This window comes from Gekko japonicus, unplaced genomic scaffold, assembly GCF_001447785.1.
Source record: "Gekko japonicus isolate JY-2015 unplaced genomic scaffold, Gekko_japonicus_V1.1 scaffold644, whole genome shotgun sequence".
Lineage (NCBI taxonomy): Eukaryota > Metazoa > Chordata > Lepidosauria > Squamata > Gekkonidae > Gekko > Gekko japonicus.
Window position 1 is genome coordinate 837,904 of NW_015160853.1, and position 12,507 is coordinate 850,410.

At 41.3% G+C, this 12,507-nt stretch overlaps 1 protein-coding gene across 1 annotated transcript in view; it reads right to left on the reverse strand.

Annotated features, from left to right (window-relative positions):
* The window catches only part of CNOT6L (CCR4-NOT transcription complex subunit 6-like), a 74,170-nt gene that overhangs the window by 45,630 nt on the left and 16,033 nt on the right, over positions 1-12,507 (reverse strand). The gene's annotated exons all lie outside the window — the stretch shown is intronic.

Genomic DNA, 12,507 nt, shown 5'->3' on the forward strand with positions numbered 1-12,507 from the left:
ATAGCCCACCATTCTCACAGAGACTCAAGGCAGTTCATATGGTGTAAGTCGATGCAGGTAATGGATTTCAAGACTAAAATGTTAGTATTTTATTAAGCCATCTAGAATATAAATACACAAAACAGAGACATCTCAATTATTCATGCAACATCTCGCGGCTGAGGCTGGTGTGTGTACTGTGCGGCAGGAGATATCGTCATGGCTGCTGCTGCAACTGGGGAATCAACCACTTGCAAACACCTTCCACCTTAAATGAGTCATGGTAAATATTTTCATTTCCTTTCTCACTTAAAATCAAAAAACAAAAACAAACAAACAACAGCAACAAAACACCAGGGCAGACAGCTATGCAACACTGCAGCGAAGGTACACACAAAAATATTGGCATATGTCAATCTCCCAATTAAGTTTTGTGGGACTGCAAGAAAAACTCAGTGAAATAACTCCAGCCCTTTCCAGCTATTTTGTGTGTGTGTGCACGCGCGCATGTGTGCATACACAAACTAGGAAGAGGTAGAATATGAAAGTGACAAACTGGTTTGGGAACATGCACATCAGCCTGTAAATCAAGTGGCAAATCTGGTTGGTTGCCTAGTAATACACTAAAGAACCCAAAGACTGTGGCTAGACAAGAACATTTAGATTGAAACTGGCTCAAGGGCCATCATTCCCACTTGAGATGCATCCATTTGCTTCCCCGAGAACTAGGCACCATTTATGTAAATCAATGCTCACTTCTTCAGATACTGAAGTAGTGAGCAGTGTGACTCATGAAAGCTCCTACCCTGCCACAAATTTTGTTAGTCGTTAAAGTGCTTTGTTGTTGTTCAATCGCACAGTCGAGTCCGACTCTTCGCGACCCCGTGGACCACATCACGCCAGGCCCTCCTGTCTTCTGCCACCCTCCGGAGTTTGCTTAATTTCATGTTCGTTGCATTGACACATTAAGGTGCCACTGGACTCTTACTCTTTTTCTACTGCTACAGACAAACACAGCTACCCATCTTGATCTATCTGAAGAGGTGAGAAGTGACTCATGGAAGCTCCTACCCTGATACAAATGTTGTTAGTCCTTAAGGTGCTGCTGGACTCTGACTCTTTTCTACTGCTACAGACAAACACAGCTACCCATCTTGATCTATCTGGAGATGAGAAGTGACTCATGGAAGCTCCTACCCTGCCACAAATTTTGTTAGTCTTTCAGGTGCTGCTGGACTCTGACTCTTTTCTACTGCTACAGACAGACTAACATGGCTACCTATCTTGATCCATTTACCTAAAGGTTTTCGTACAGCGGTGTGTTTGCCTAACAGACCCAGCTGAGATTTACTCTGGCAGAAACTGCATTCCAGAAATCAACGGCAAAAGTTATTTTGAGGCAGCTAACCAGTGTAAACACCTGCTGAATATAAATACTGGAGCACAACAACAAGGCACGTTAGTGCAAAGAAATTTGAGGTGTGGTTTGTGGTGGTCTGGAAAGAAAAATAGGGAGTTATAATATTTTGTTCTAAAACAGGAGTAGTATTTTGGCCCGTTCAGACAGTCAGACTGGGGTAGTGACAAACTGTCTTGCCTGTTATTCAGTCACCTGGCTGAACTCTGCCAATACAAGTAGTAGGTAAAGGTAAAGGTTTGCCTTGCTCGAAAGCCAGTCAAATCCGACTCTAGGGATGCAGTGCTCATCTCCATTTCCAAGCCGAAGAGCCAGCGCTGTCTGAAGATGTTTCCGTGGTCATGTGGCTGGCATGACTAGACGCCGAGGCGCACGGAACACTGTTACCTTCCCACCAAAGCGGTACCTATTTACCTCCTTACAATTTCTTGCTTCCGAACTGCTAGGATGGCAGGAGCTGGGACCAGAGACGGGAGCTCACTCTGTCATGCGGGTCTAGAACTGCTAAACTACCAACTTTCCAGTCTGCAGTTCAGTGTCTTAACCACTTGAGCCACCGCAGCAGAGCCCAGTCCAATTAAGTCCTCTCTGCACCACAAAAGGGAGGCAAATAGAATGGGCTCCAGATATGCAGGCCCGATGCAAGCACTAAGTGGGGTGTATAAACAGCAAGTAGGGACAGGCACAATCTTGACACACACACCCCACACACACACTGGACACATGGTCTAAAGAACTGCCAGAGAGAGACACATGTTGCAGAAGCAAAGGCATTTTTCCCTGTCTCCCCCTATGCTAATACACCCTTCCCCTTAAATGTTTTGGGAAGTTACAAAGGCTAAACCTTCCATCTGCAATTTGCAGCGAGTTCAGAACAAAAAGCAAAAAGGTAATTTGCATGTCAATCTTTTAGATGATTTGCTCAGGGTAGATATACCATTCTCCAGTGAGAGTTAGATGTCACTGTGAACATGAGGTATGATAGTGCATTAGCCTTCTAACCACCAGACCTGACTCTACACCCAGCCCGAGAGGAAGAAGACTTCACAGTGAGGTTTCTTGACACAGGGACTTCAGGCTGTATATCTGCACAAACATTCCATAATAAAAAGAAAAGGGCTGTGTGTGCAGGCCAGCTATTCCAGCTTTCTAGCAGGATCTTCTAATGTCTAGTCCACAGATGGACAACATGCAGAAGGTGACAAGTTTTCGGATCTTGTCACCCACGACATCACACGAGTGTCTTTGAGAGAAGCTCAACAGTGATTTGCTAGAGCCATATCGATTATTAGCTGCCACAAACAGAATGCTGTGTCATGGGGAAAGAGGAAAACTCACTGTTGGCCAACCTGTGGCACACGGGTATCACAAGTATCAAGGTCTACGGACTGTCTAGACATGAGCAGAAGCCCCAGATATTTATTTGGTTGGTTATTTATAGTTCGTCTCTCTCACTGAGGCTCAAGGCGGATTACACAGTGCAAGTCAAATACAATCAACAGGACGGGACATCCAGTAAACAGTTTGGACTACGGAAGTCTGAAAACAAACAGAAATCTCAACACAGCTGGAACAAAGCTTTTAAACATGATACATTAAAGGGTGGAGAAACTACTTAGCCTAGAGCATATTTAAAGTAATGATTGGTAGCAAGATGTGTAAAGGCATCACAGTGTAATAATTACAATTCAGTTATATAAAATGTCTTGAATATAGAATTAAAATGACCATCACAGTTGCCTAACCAGTCCTCTTTTGCTTATTGCTTATTCCTAGGCAGTATAAACAGTCTTAGCTGGAATGTTATTTACAGGGATCCCCCCCCCCGCCCCCCAGTAGAAACCTGGTCTTTTGCACCCATGCAAAATTTTCTCCCTCTCCCCTGAGGCACAGAAAACGCTAGTTAATGCCTTGAACAGGGACTAACAGCTCTGTTTAAATTTATTTGGTTATTTATAGTCCCCCTTTCTGGCTGCGACTCAAGGCAAATTATATACCGTAAGTCTGGAGCATATTTACAGTGAAGACAGGTAACAAGATGTTATCAAGACATCACACCGGGGTAATTATAATTCAGTTATATAAAATGTCTTGAGTAGAAAATGAAAACGACCTTCCCAGCTTGCCTGACCACTACGCTTCTGCTTATTGTGTATTCCTAGGCAGTATGAACAGTCATCGCTAGAAGGCTATTTAATTCAAATACAATCAACAGGATGGGACATCCAACAAATAAGTGCAATGAGATTTGGACTGCAGAAATCAGAAAACAAACAGAAAGCTCGACAGAGCTGAAACAAAGCCTGAGCTTTCAAGCATGATATGTTAAGAGGTGTAGAAACTATCTAGCTCAGAGCATACTCACAGCAATAGGTCACAAGGTGTATTAAGACATATCACATTGTAGTAATTACAATCCAGTTACATACTGTGATATCTTGAATATAAAACTAAAACTGCAAATTCAAAAACTAAACTTCAGAGAATTCTACATATAAGTAAAAATGACAATATATAGTTTTAATAAGATCTAAATGCCTGTCAGCATTTTTATTTGATTTCCTTCAGAAGACAAATTGTTACTCGGCATAATCTGCCTTGAGTTTCAGTGAGAAAGCTAGACGATAAATGACACAAATAAAAGAAACACCCTTACAATTATGCACACAGAAAACTAAAAGCGCCCAGCACGCTGCCACCATGCCCTTTTCAAGTGAGCCTTCGCCTCTGAATTTGCATAGGTACAGTTGTGGTGTGTGTGGGGGAGCTCCTATTTGAATGGGCTATCCAGTGGCCCTGACCTGGATAGCTCAGTATAGCCTGATCTCACCAGATTTCAGAAGCTAAGCAGGGTTAGTATTTGGATGAGAGACCAGAAAGGAAGTCATGGGCCTCTGTGCAACAATGGCAAACCACCTCTGTTCGGCTATTGCTTCAAAAACTCTATGGTGTATCCATAAGGCGGTTGCAACCTGCAGCAAAATAAATAAATAAATCCAACGGTGGCTGTCAGGTGGGCCCGGGTGAGCGTGGTCACGAAGCGCAGCTAATGCAGTCCCCACCTGTAAAGAGTTCAAAGTCTTTGGCTTGATTTTTTGTGATCCGCCCTGGGGAGGGTGGAATAAAAAAATCTCAAAATAATTTTTTTAAAAAAATCATCTTCAGCAATGGTCATTTTGTTCAACACATTCTTTTACTAGATTGAAGAAATGACATTTCCGGCATGTTCACTTAAGGACACCCATAGGTGTCATGCCTGTCTAGTTAGACCCTGACTATCCTCATGCCTTATGCCACAAGAAAGGGTTCAGTCCAAATTTTTAAGAGCTGTTCTGCAAGTTCCAAACTGTGTATCCAATGCATGGATACGACTGGAGTCTGGCAATCTTAGGAGTGAACCTAGGGTATGCATTCTAACCATCTATATGTGGCTGAAAGGTCATTTCAACCCACAAGGCCTGCTTCCCCTGATATTCCAGGACGAATTCCAATCCAGCTGGATCAAGGCAGTTCACTATCATATTCATAGAACTGGCTTCTCATCTCAGCTACTCTTATCCTATGGATTTGAACAAGCCAAAGGGCTAATTAAACAAAGAATTGAGGATACTAAGCAACAATCTGACGTCTCTAAGGCTTCCAAACTTGTTAAACATCAAAAGTACCATTGAGCCAGCAACATACTTGACTTCAGTGGAGGGAAAGAAGTCTAGAAGGGCATTTGCCCTAGCTAGATGTTCTGCCCTTCCATCTGTGGTTATTCAAGGCAGGTACAATAATACCCCCTACTCTGAAAGGCTATGCCTATGCCCCTTAAGAGAGGTCGAATCAGTAGAGCATATGTTCTTCACTTGCCCATTTTACAGGGAGGCTCGTTTTAAAATTATTACCCCATTAGTTGATAGGACACCTGGTCACATTATTACAAACAAAGCAAGGCTTCACTGGCTCCTATCAGATAAGAATACAGAAATTACACATTCAGTTGCTGAGTTCTGTGCATTAATTCTTAGATTGCAGGAATCACATTTTAAAAGTTCTTAAATTCAGCCCAGCAGGAACTCATTATCATAACAGGCCACACCCAACATCAGAAACTCATTAACATATTAGGCCACACCCCTGACACCACCGCTAATTAGCACATTAGGCCACACCCCCATGTTACCAGAAGTGTGGTCATCCAGCCACACCCACCTTTCCCTTCTTATTCTGTTTACCTTGTTTGTTGTCAAAACCCAGGGCTTTTTTGTAGCAGGAACTCCTTTGCATGTTAGGCCACACACCCCTAATGTAGCCAATCCTAATGAGTTCCTGCTGTTGAGTGTGGCCTATTATGCTAATGAGCTCCTGCTGGGCGTGGCCAACTCAGGAGCCAGCCGGAACTCCGTTCCTGTGCGTTCCTGCCCAAAAATAGCCCTCTGTGTGTGCGTGTGTGTGTGTGTATAATGACTGTTTTATGCTTACTCTGTATATTGGTCTCAAGACCGTAATAATAAACTAACTAACCAACCAACCCTGACTAGTTAAGCACCAAGAGGGTGATATGCTGCCTCTGCTGTCACCTTTACTTAATTTATTTAGGATATTTCTATGCTGCCTCTTCAGAGCCCCACTTGAGATGGCTCACGATTAAAACAATTACAGTTAAAAAAAATGAGCCACTGGACATAAAAAAGGTATCCATAAAACATAAGCAGACCATTTAAAAGCCCTTGTAAAACCAAGTAAGTTACCACCCCGCAAGCATTTTTTACAATTCAGACACTCTCATGTACTTATGTTAATCATCTGCGGTCTAAAAGAAAAGAACAAGTTTATAAAAGTTGCTCGGCAGGATTGCCTGATGGGAATTTTTTGCTGAACACGCAGGAATCAAGAACAAGAAAATATTAACATGTACTTCTTAACTCTAGGTATGTCGCCATCCTCAGCCAAACTCAAGCTGGTAAAATATGGAGGAAACATGATAAATCTTACTCAAACCTTGCATGGTCAAAACCCTGAGAACTGTGCTAGCCAAACGGGTAGATGCAGCAAACATTAGAAACACACGTTTAAACCAACTGAGTCCTGGTCTTCATTCTAGCACCTTATTGTTTAAGCCTTGCTGTGCCTTCCATAAACTTTGGTAAAGGTTTCCAAAACTGAAGGAAGATTCAAGGAAAGGCATACATGTGGAAAATTCTTACCCTGCGGAGACTGGGTGCAGCACTAATTCTCAAGTCTCTAGTATTAGCTGCAATCAATTTTTTAAAAATCCAACCACATCAAAAATATGGATATAGATCCAACAAATGACACCAAGATTTCATTGCTCCAAATTGCTCTCACCAAGAACTACACACACATCATGATAGAAACTAGTAATTTATTGTATTTTTTTTAGTATCAGAATCAAAGAGAAGAACTCGCAAAACCCCTTCCTGGTCATCTGCCTATATTTTGGTCTGTTCCAAGCAGTCATCAATACTTCCCTGCGCACACAGTGTTCTGGATCTCGGCCATACGGCTGAAATATGTTCTCTGGGAAGAGGACAAACATAGTTCCCGTCTTTGGAAATATCCCCCCCAGCCCTGGACCTTCCCCTCCTCTGTACCCAGAAAGGACTACTGCATTCAAGGAAAGGTCTGAACAGACTGGCCCTCAAAGATAACAAGAGTAATTGCAAAGCCACTGGTAAATCTGCAAGTTTCATCAAGAGCTATAAGGCAAGAGGCCGGACACACACACACACGGACACACACACACACACACACACACACACGGAGGCCATCTAGTCTATAAATCAAGACAGCAAAGGCCGTCAACAACAGGTTGCATCACCTGGCATGCTCAGTTTCAAAGACATCAAACACTGGTGTAAATTCGGCTTCCTGCACAGAAAGTTGTGCAAGATTCTCTCCGGAATGGCCAGAAACAGGCTTTGTGCTTCAACTGTGCTGAGACACAGTTGAGATTATTGCCGCTGTAGAAACACAGCTTGTACAACCATTTTAATGTCCTATGAATTAAAAAAAACAACTTCAAAACAGTCTGGCTGCCAGGTTTCTCAAAAATAAGCAAATGAAGTATAGGGTTACAACAACTGGAGATCTCCCTTCTCCAGCAACTGGTCTTCAGGCTGTGGTTGGAGTCCCGCATTTACGTGTTTATCCTAAACTGAAATAGTAAAGTAGAAGACTTCTACTCACTCACAATTCAAGCCAGAATGAGATATTGAACTCAGGGTAAGGAATTGGTGTGGTACAATGGTTAGAGCACTGGCCAGCTGTGTAGTAGTTGGATCAGGATCACTAAGACCTGGGTTCAAATTCCTACTTGCCCATTTTGCTCACTAGGTGATCTTAGGCCAGTAACTACCGGTCTAAACAGCACAGGGATGCTGAAGGGATAAAATACAGGTGACCATATAAGCTACCTTGAGCTTTAAAAAAATAAAAATAAACATAACAGCAGAAGGAACTGAGTACCTCTTCCACAGAGATTTTTAAGGAACGGAGCCTTGAAACAACTGGTTTGCACAAAGAAAGTGGCATTTTAGGCAAGCAATTTATCAGATCCCAAGGCAAAACCACCACGACTGCCTCACATTTGTATCACCAAAAAACTGCAACACAATAGGGATTTTTTTTTAGTTTTACAAAAACCCACAGGCAGAAAAACAAGATCAACTTTATTAAACTGTACAGCAGATTGCAAAGGCGGGGCCTAAACAAGTATCATGTGATAGCAGCTATACAGCACAAGTGCATAATAATTCACACTACACAGTCATAAATCCACTAGAGAACTTGGATCTGATCCAGAAAGCCTGCATATAAACAGGTTCTAACTTGCTTCAGACTCTTTACAGGGCACCTCACTCTCCCAGCCTGCCAACCATCTCCGCTCTGTCGAGCAAAACACGGCAGAAGTGCCTTAGTTTGCATGTTTCGAGTGTCCTCAAGTACGCTTTAAAAGCCTTTGGTGCACAACAGAGAATCAAGCATTATGCATATGCATTCGTAAAACAAAACAAAAGCCCCGTAATATCCAGCTACTCCAATATGTTGATCTAATTAGAAACCCAAATTTATGGTAGTTGTAAGATTTGCTGCCAGGTTTAAGCTCTGTAAACTGCACCTTCGTTAATGTGGAACTCAAAACAAAGATTTTGTGTAAGTTTAAAGCAGTTTCTCACAGGCAAATCCAAAACTTTCACTGAGCACTCCATGCCACATTTTTTATCCCATTCGAAGAAGTTCCTACTGAATCACACAAGATTACATATCAAGAGAGGCCTTGAGGATTACATTTCTTCCTGGGAATATTTTCCATTTTAGAGGAGACAAATACAATACCTGAATTTTAAAAAATTATTTCAGTGAGGGCTTTTGCTCATCTGCTTATTAAGAACAAGAAAATTATAAACACAGATTAAGTATAAACACAGATTATTCATATGTTTAGAAATAGTTTTTAAAATTAATTTCACATATTCCAGAGATTGTGTGTGAAGTAGGACTGGGATATATGGGAGACCCGGGTTTGAATACCCTCTCTGACATGAAAGCTTGCTGGGTGACCTTGGGCCAGTCACATAGATTAATCTACCTTGCAGCATTGTTGTGAAGATAAACAGAAGGAGGAGGAGGAGAAGGAGGAGGAGATTAGATTTATACACCGCCCTTCACTCAGTGTCTCAGAGCGGCTTACAAACTCCTTTCCCTTCCCCTCTCCACAGCAGACACCCTGTGAGGTAGGTGGGGCTGAGAGAGCTCTGAAAGAAATTGCTCTTTTCAAGAACAGCTCTGACAGGACTATGGCTTGCCCAAGGTCACCCAGCAGCTGCAGCAAGTGGAGAAGTGGGGAATCAAACCCGGTTCTCCCAGATTAGAGTCCGCACACTTAACCACTACACCAAACTGGCTCTCATGTAAGTCACTTGGGCCCCCTTTGAAGAGAAAAGTCGTATATAATGAATGAATAAATAGGATCATAAATGGCATCAAACCAGTTTTTCGGCTGATGAAAAAGAAAACAGGGATCCCCTTGGCTAGCCATGTGGGACAACAGCCGTAGCAAGGTGGGCAATCGGGTAAGACTGTTTTGGCAAAGCAGGCTGGATCCAACCCAAAATTCCCGACATATACTTTGGAATCTGTACCGAAATGGCTTAGCTTATAGGATGGCTCCTTTCTTTCACATGAAAGCTCAGCAAGATTTTTAGTATTAGGGGCACGCTGAACAGAACTACAAATACTGTTAAATGTTCCAGACAAGTGTTCAAGAGGTGAGAAGTATCAAAATGAAAAGACGACTATATTAATGAAACACTAATTTGAGCTATGATGTTAATCATGCAGCATTTCTTCTTCGTGACCTCAAGTCCCTTGCTTTTACATCACAAAACTACTGAGTGTATCCTATTAAAACAATCTCAGAGAACTATCCAGGTTCACAAATATAAACAGACTCTTGTGGTGCCTTGAAAACTAAAAGGATTAAGTACACAAACCTTAGATACGTCCATCACACAAAACTAAAAATGAGTTTTAATCATCCATAAATTACATAAAATCATCCATAAATAAAATAACAACAGCAGACCATACACACCATAAAAACTGTTTCGCTATACATAACTCCCTTTATCAACATGGCAGGTAAATTGATTCATACAGATACGGAGCAATCACCAAGTGACACATATGACAAAACAACAAACCACCAAATGCATTCTGGCTACTGCCTTTCTCAGTGGAGCAATAAGTATTATCAGGCTAAAAGCTTCTGATGACTACAACAGACCTCAGTTAATCGCTATATACAAATGTACCCGCAAATATGTATCAGAAAGTCTCCTTACATTTAGGAGATATTGTAGGCTTATAATTGAGTTGGAAGTGAGGGGAATCTTACAGTCTATATTTACAACAAGGCTTCATTGAAGTCCTGTCACTATACAGGACATTTGTATAAGCACCAAACATTATTCAAGACTAAATGGAAAAATCCTGCTCTGGAGATGCTTATACAAATATTATCCATTTTGATAGGATCATTAGAAGCATTCAGCTTGATTATACTTAATGCACCACTGAGGAAGGCAGGAGCCGAAACGCATTTGGTGTTTTGTTGTTCCATCATGTTCTTTTGACCAACCGCATATGCGTAATTTGGTAATTGCTCTGTGCGAAGTAGTTCATCTGCTATATTTGGTTTTATGCAGACTAGAGCAATTCTTGATTGTGTGTGTGGTCTACTGGTTATTATTTTATTGTAATTTATGGGCGATTAAAACTTATCTTTTGTTTTGTTTGTTATTTGCATGTAGTTTGAGTTTGTTTACTTAACCCTTTTGGCTACTTGATCTGTTTTCTTGGTTGAGCCCCCCCTCCCCCTTTGTTTTTGGCCTTAAAAACTAATACACTTAATTCTAGCCTACACCTTTGCGGACTAGAATCCACTGTGGACCCATGAAAATTAGAATTTAAAGTGTCACTAATTGTTCATACCAATCCCACACAAGTCATTATCCAAGCACCATCCTCCTGCCCTGGTCTGATTATTTCAACTTCTCTTTCAGCCTCTCGGTTCAGCAAAGTAATTCCATCTCCAGCCCATGTAAAGACACAAGATTAAGTTAAACCTTTCAGAAAAGACACCAGCTTATTGACCCTGTATTTATACCACAGTTTATTTTAATTCAAATTCTTACTGCAAAAAAAAAAAGAAAGAAAGAAAGCTAGAGGAGAGCTGTATGAGGACTAGAATTATCCTGTTTAAACAACAGAAGGCCAGCATTATTTAGACCTAGATGCTGAGAAAAAAACCTTTCGTAAGGAAGGAAGGAAGGAAGGAAGGAAGGAAGGAAGGAAGGAAGGAAAGAGATTGTACTCCTGTAAAGGGTACTGATCCCGATCATTTTCCAAATTCTTTGCTCTTCTTAGGAACTACAGACCTCGGAGGGAATTTCAAGAGGCAAGAAACTAAAAAGGCAAAGATTTCCAGGATATTGAGGTTTATTTATTTTTAAAGACAAGAATTTGGGGCAGGATCCAGTTAAGCAAGTTCTTTAGGTCTTATCATTTTCAGACCATTACCTCTTTTCCATTGAAAGTTGTGGGATTTCAAATTACTTTACAATAGCAATGCAATCCTAAACAGTGTTACAAGGGTGTAACTCTTGTCTAGGATTGTACTGTAAGGAAGTTAAATTCCACAAGGGGAAAAATTCTGTTGTGCATTGCAGGACAAAATGAGTTCTAGTTTACAAAGTCTCTTCTTCAGTTATAACTACCTTAACCAGTTCATTTTCAAACCGCGATTACCTTAAAAGATTCACACTGAAAGCCACCAAGTCAAAAGGCGGATTCTACAGGTAATGCTAATCAACCGTATCTTAATCCCTGTATGTTTACTCACATCTTTGCTAAGTAGTTACGGCTGATCATGAATGTTCACAGTATATCCCAGTATTTAATAGTGATGCTAAAACTTCACATTAGATTCCCTGGCTACCACAAAACAGTAGCCTTGAAAAATTAAGCAGGGAGAGAGACAGATTATGGCTGCATAGCATTCTACACCTGTCAAACTAGCAAAATGCACTAGCTCAGAGGACTATGTATGCAGATTGAGGTTTTTGACTCTAACATTTCCCATTTTCCTGGCAAGAACTGGTATTTACCACTGCTCTCTCAAAAGAACAGGTTTTTTCCAGGAAAATTGTGAAACCACCAGAAGCAGCGGCTACGTGCAAGGAGGCTATTTTCCCCAGATGTTAATCCCAAACTGCACACATGTTTATTTCCTTGCCTTGTTTATTTATTTTCTGCATATGTTTATTTCTTCTCTCCCCTCTTTTGGAAGCATCTGCAAACAGCAGTTCTACTTAAGGATGATATAAGGGGTAAAAATAACCCCATGAAATAAAGAACTGTAAAAAGCCAATAGATCCCCTTACAGACAGGCGTGAACCACAGCTCACCTGCTCCCACGTCTAACAAAATAATATTCTCCATTTCTGTGGGAAACAGGCACAGAAAATACCACCCATGACAGCCATCAAACATTTCTCACACCTCATAAGCTGTTATTTGTAATTAGCCTCCAAACTTGTGCA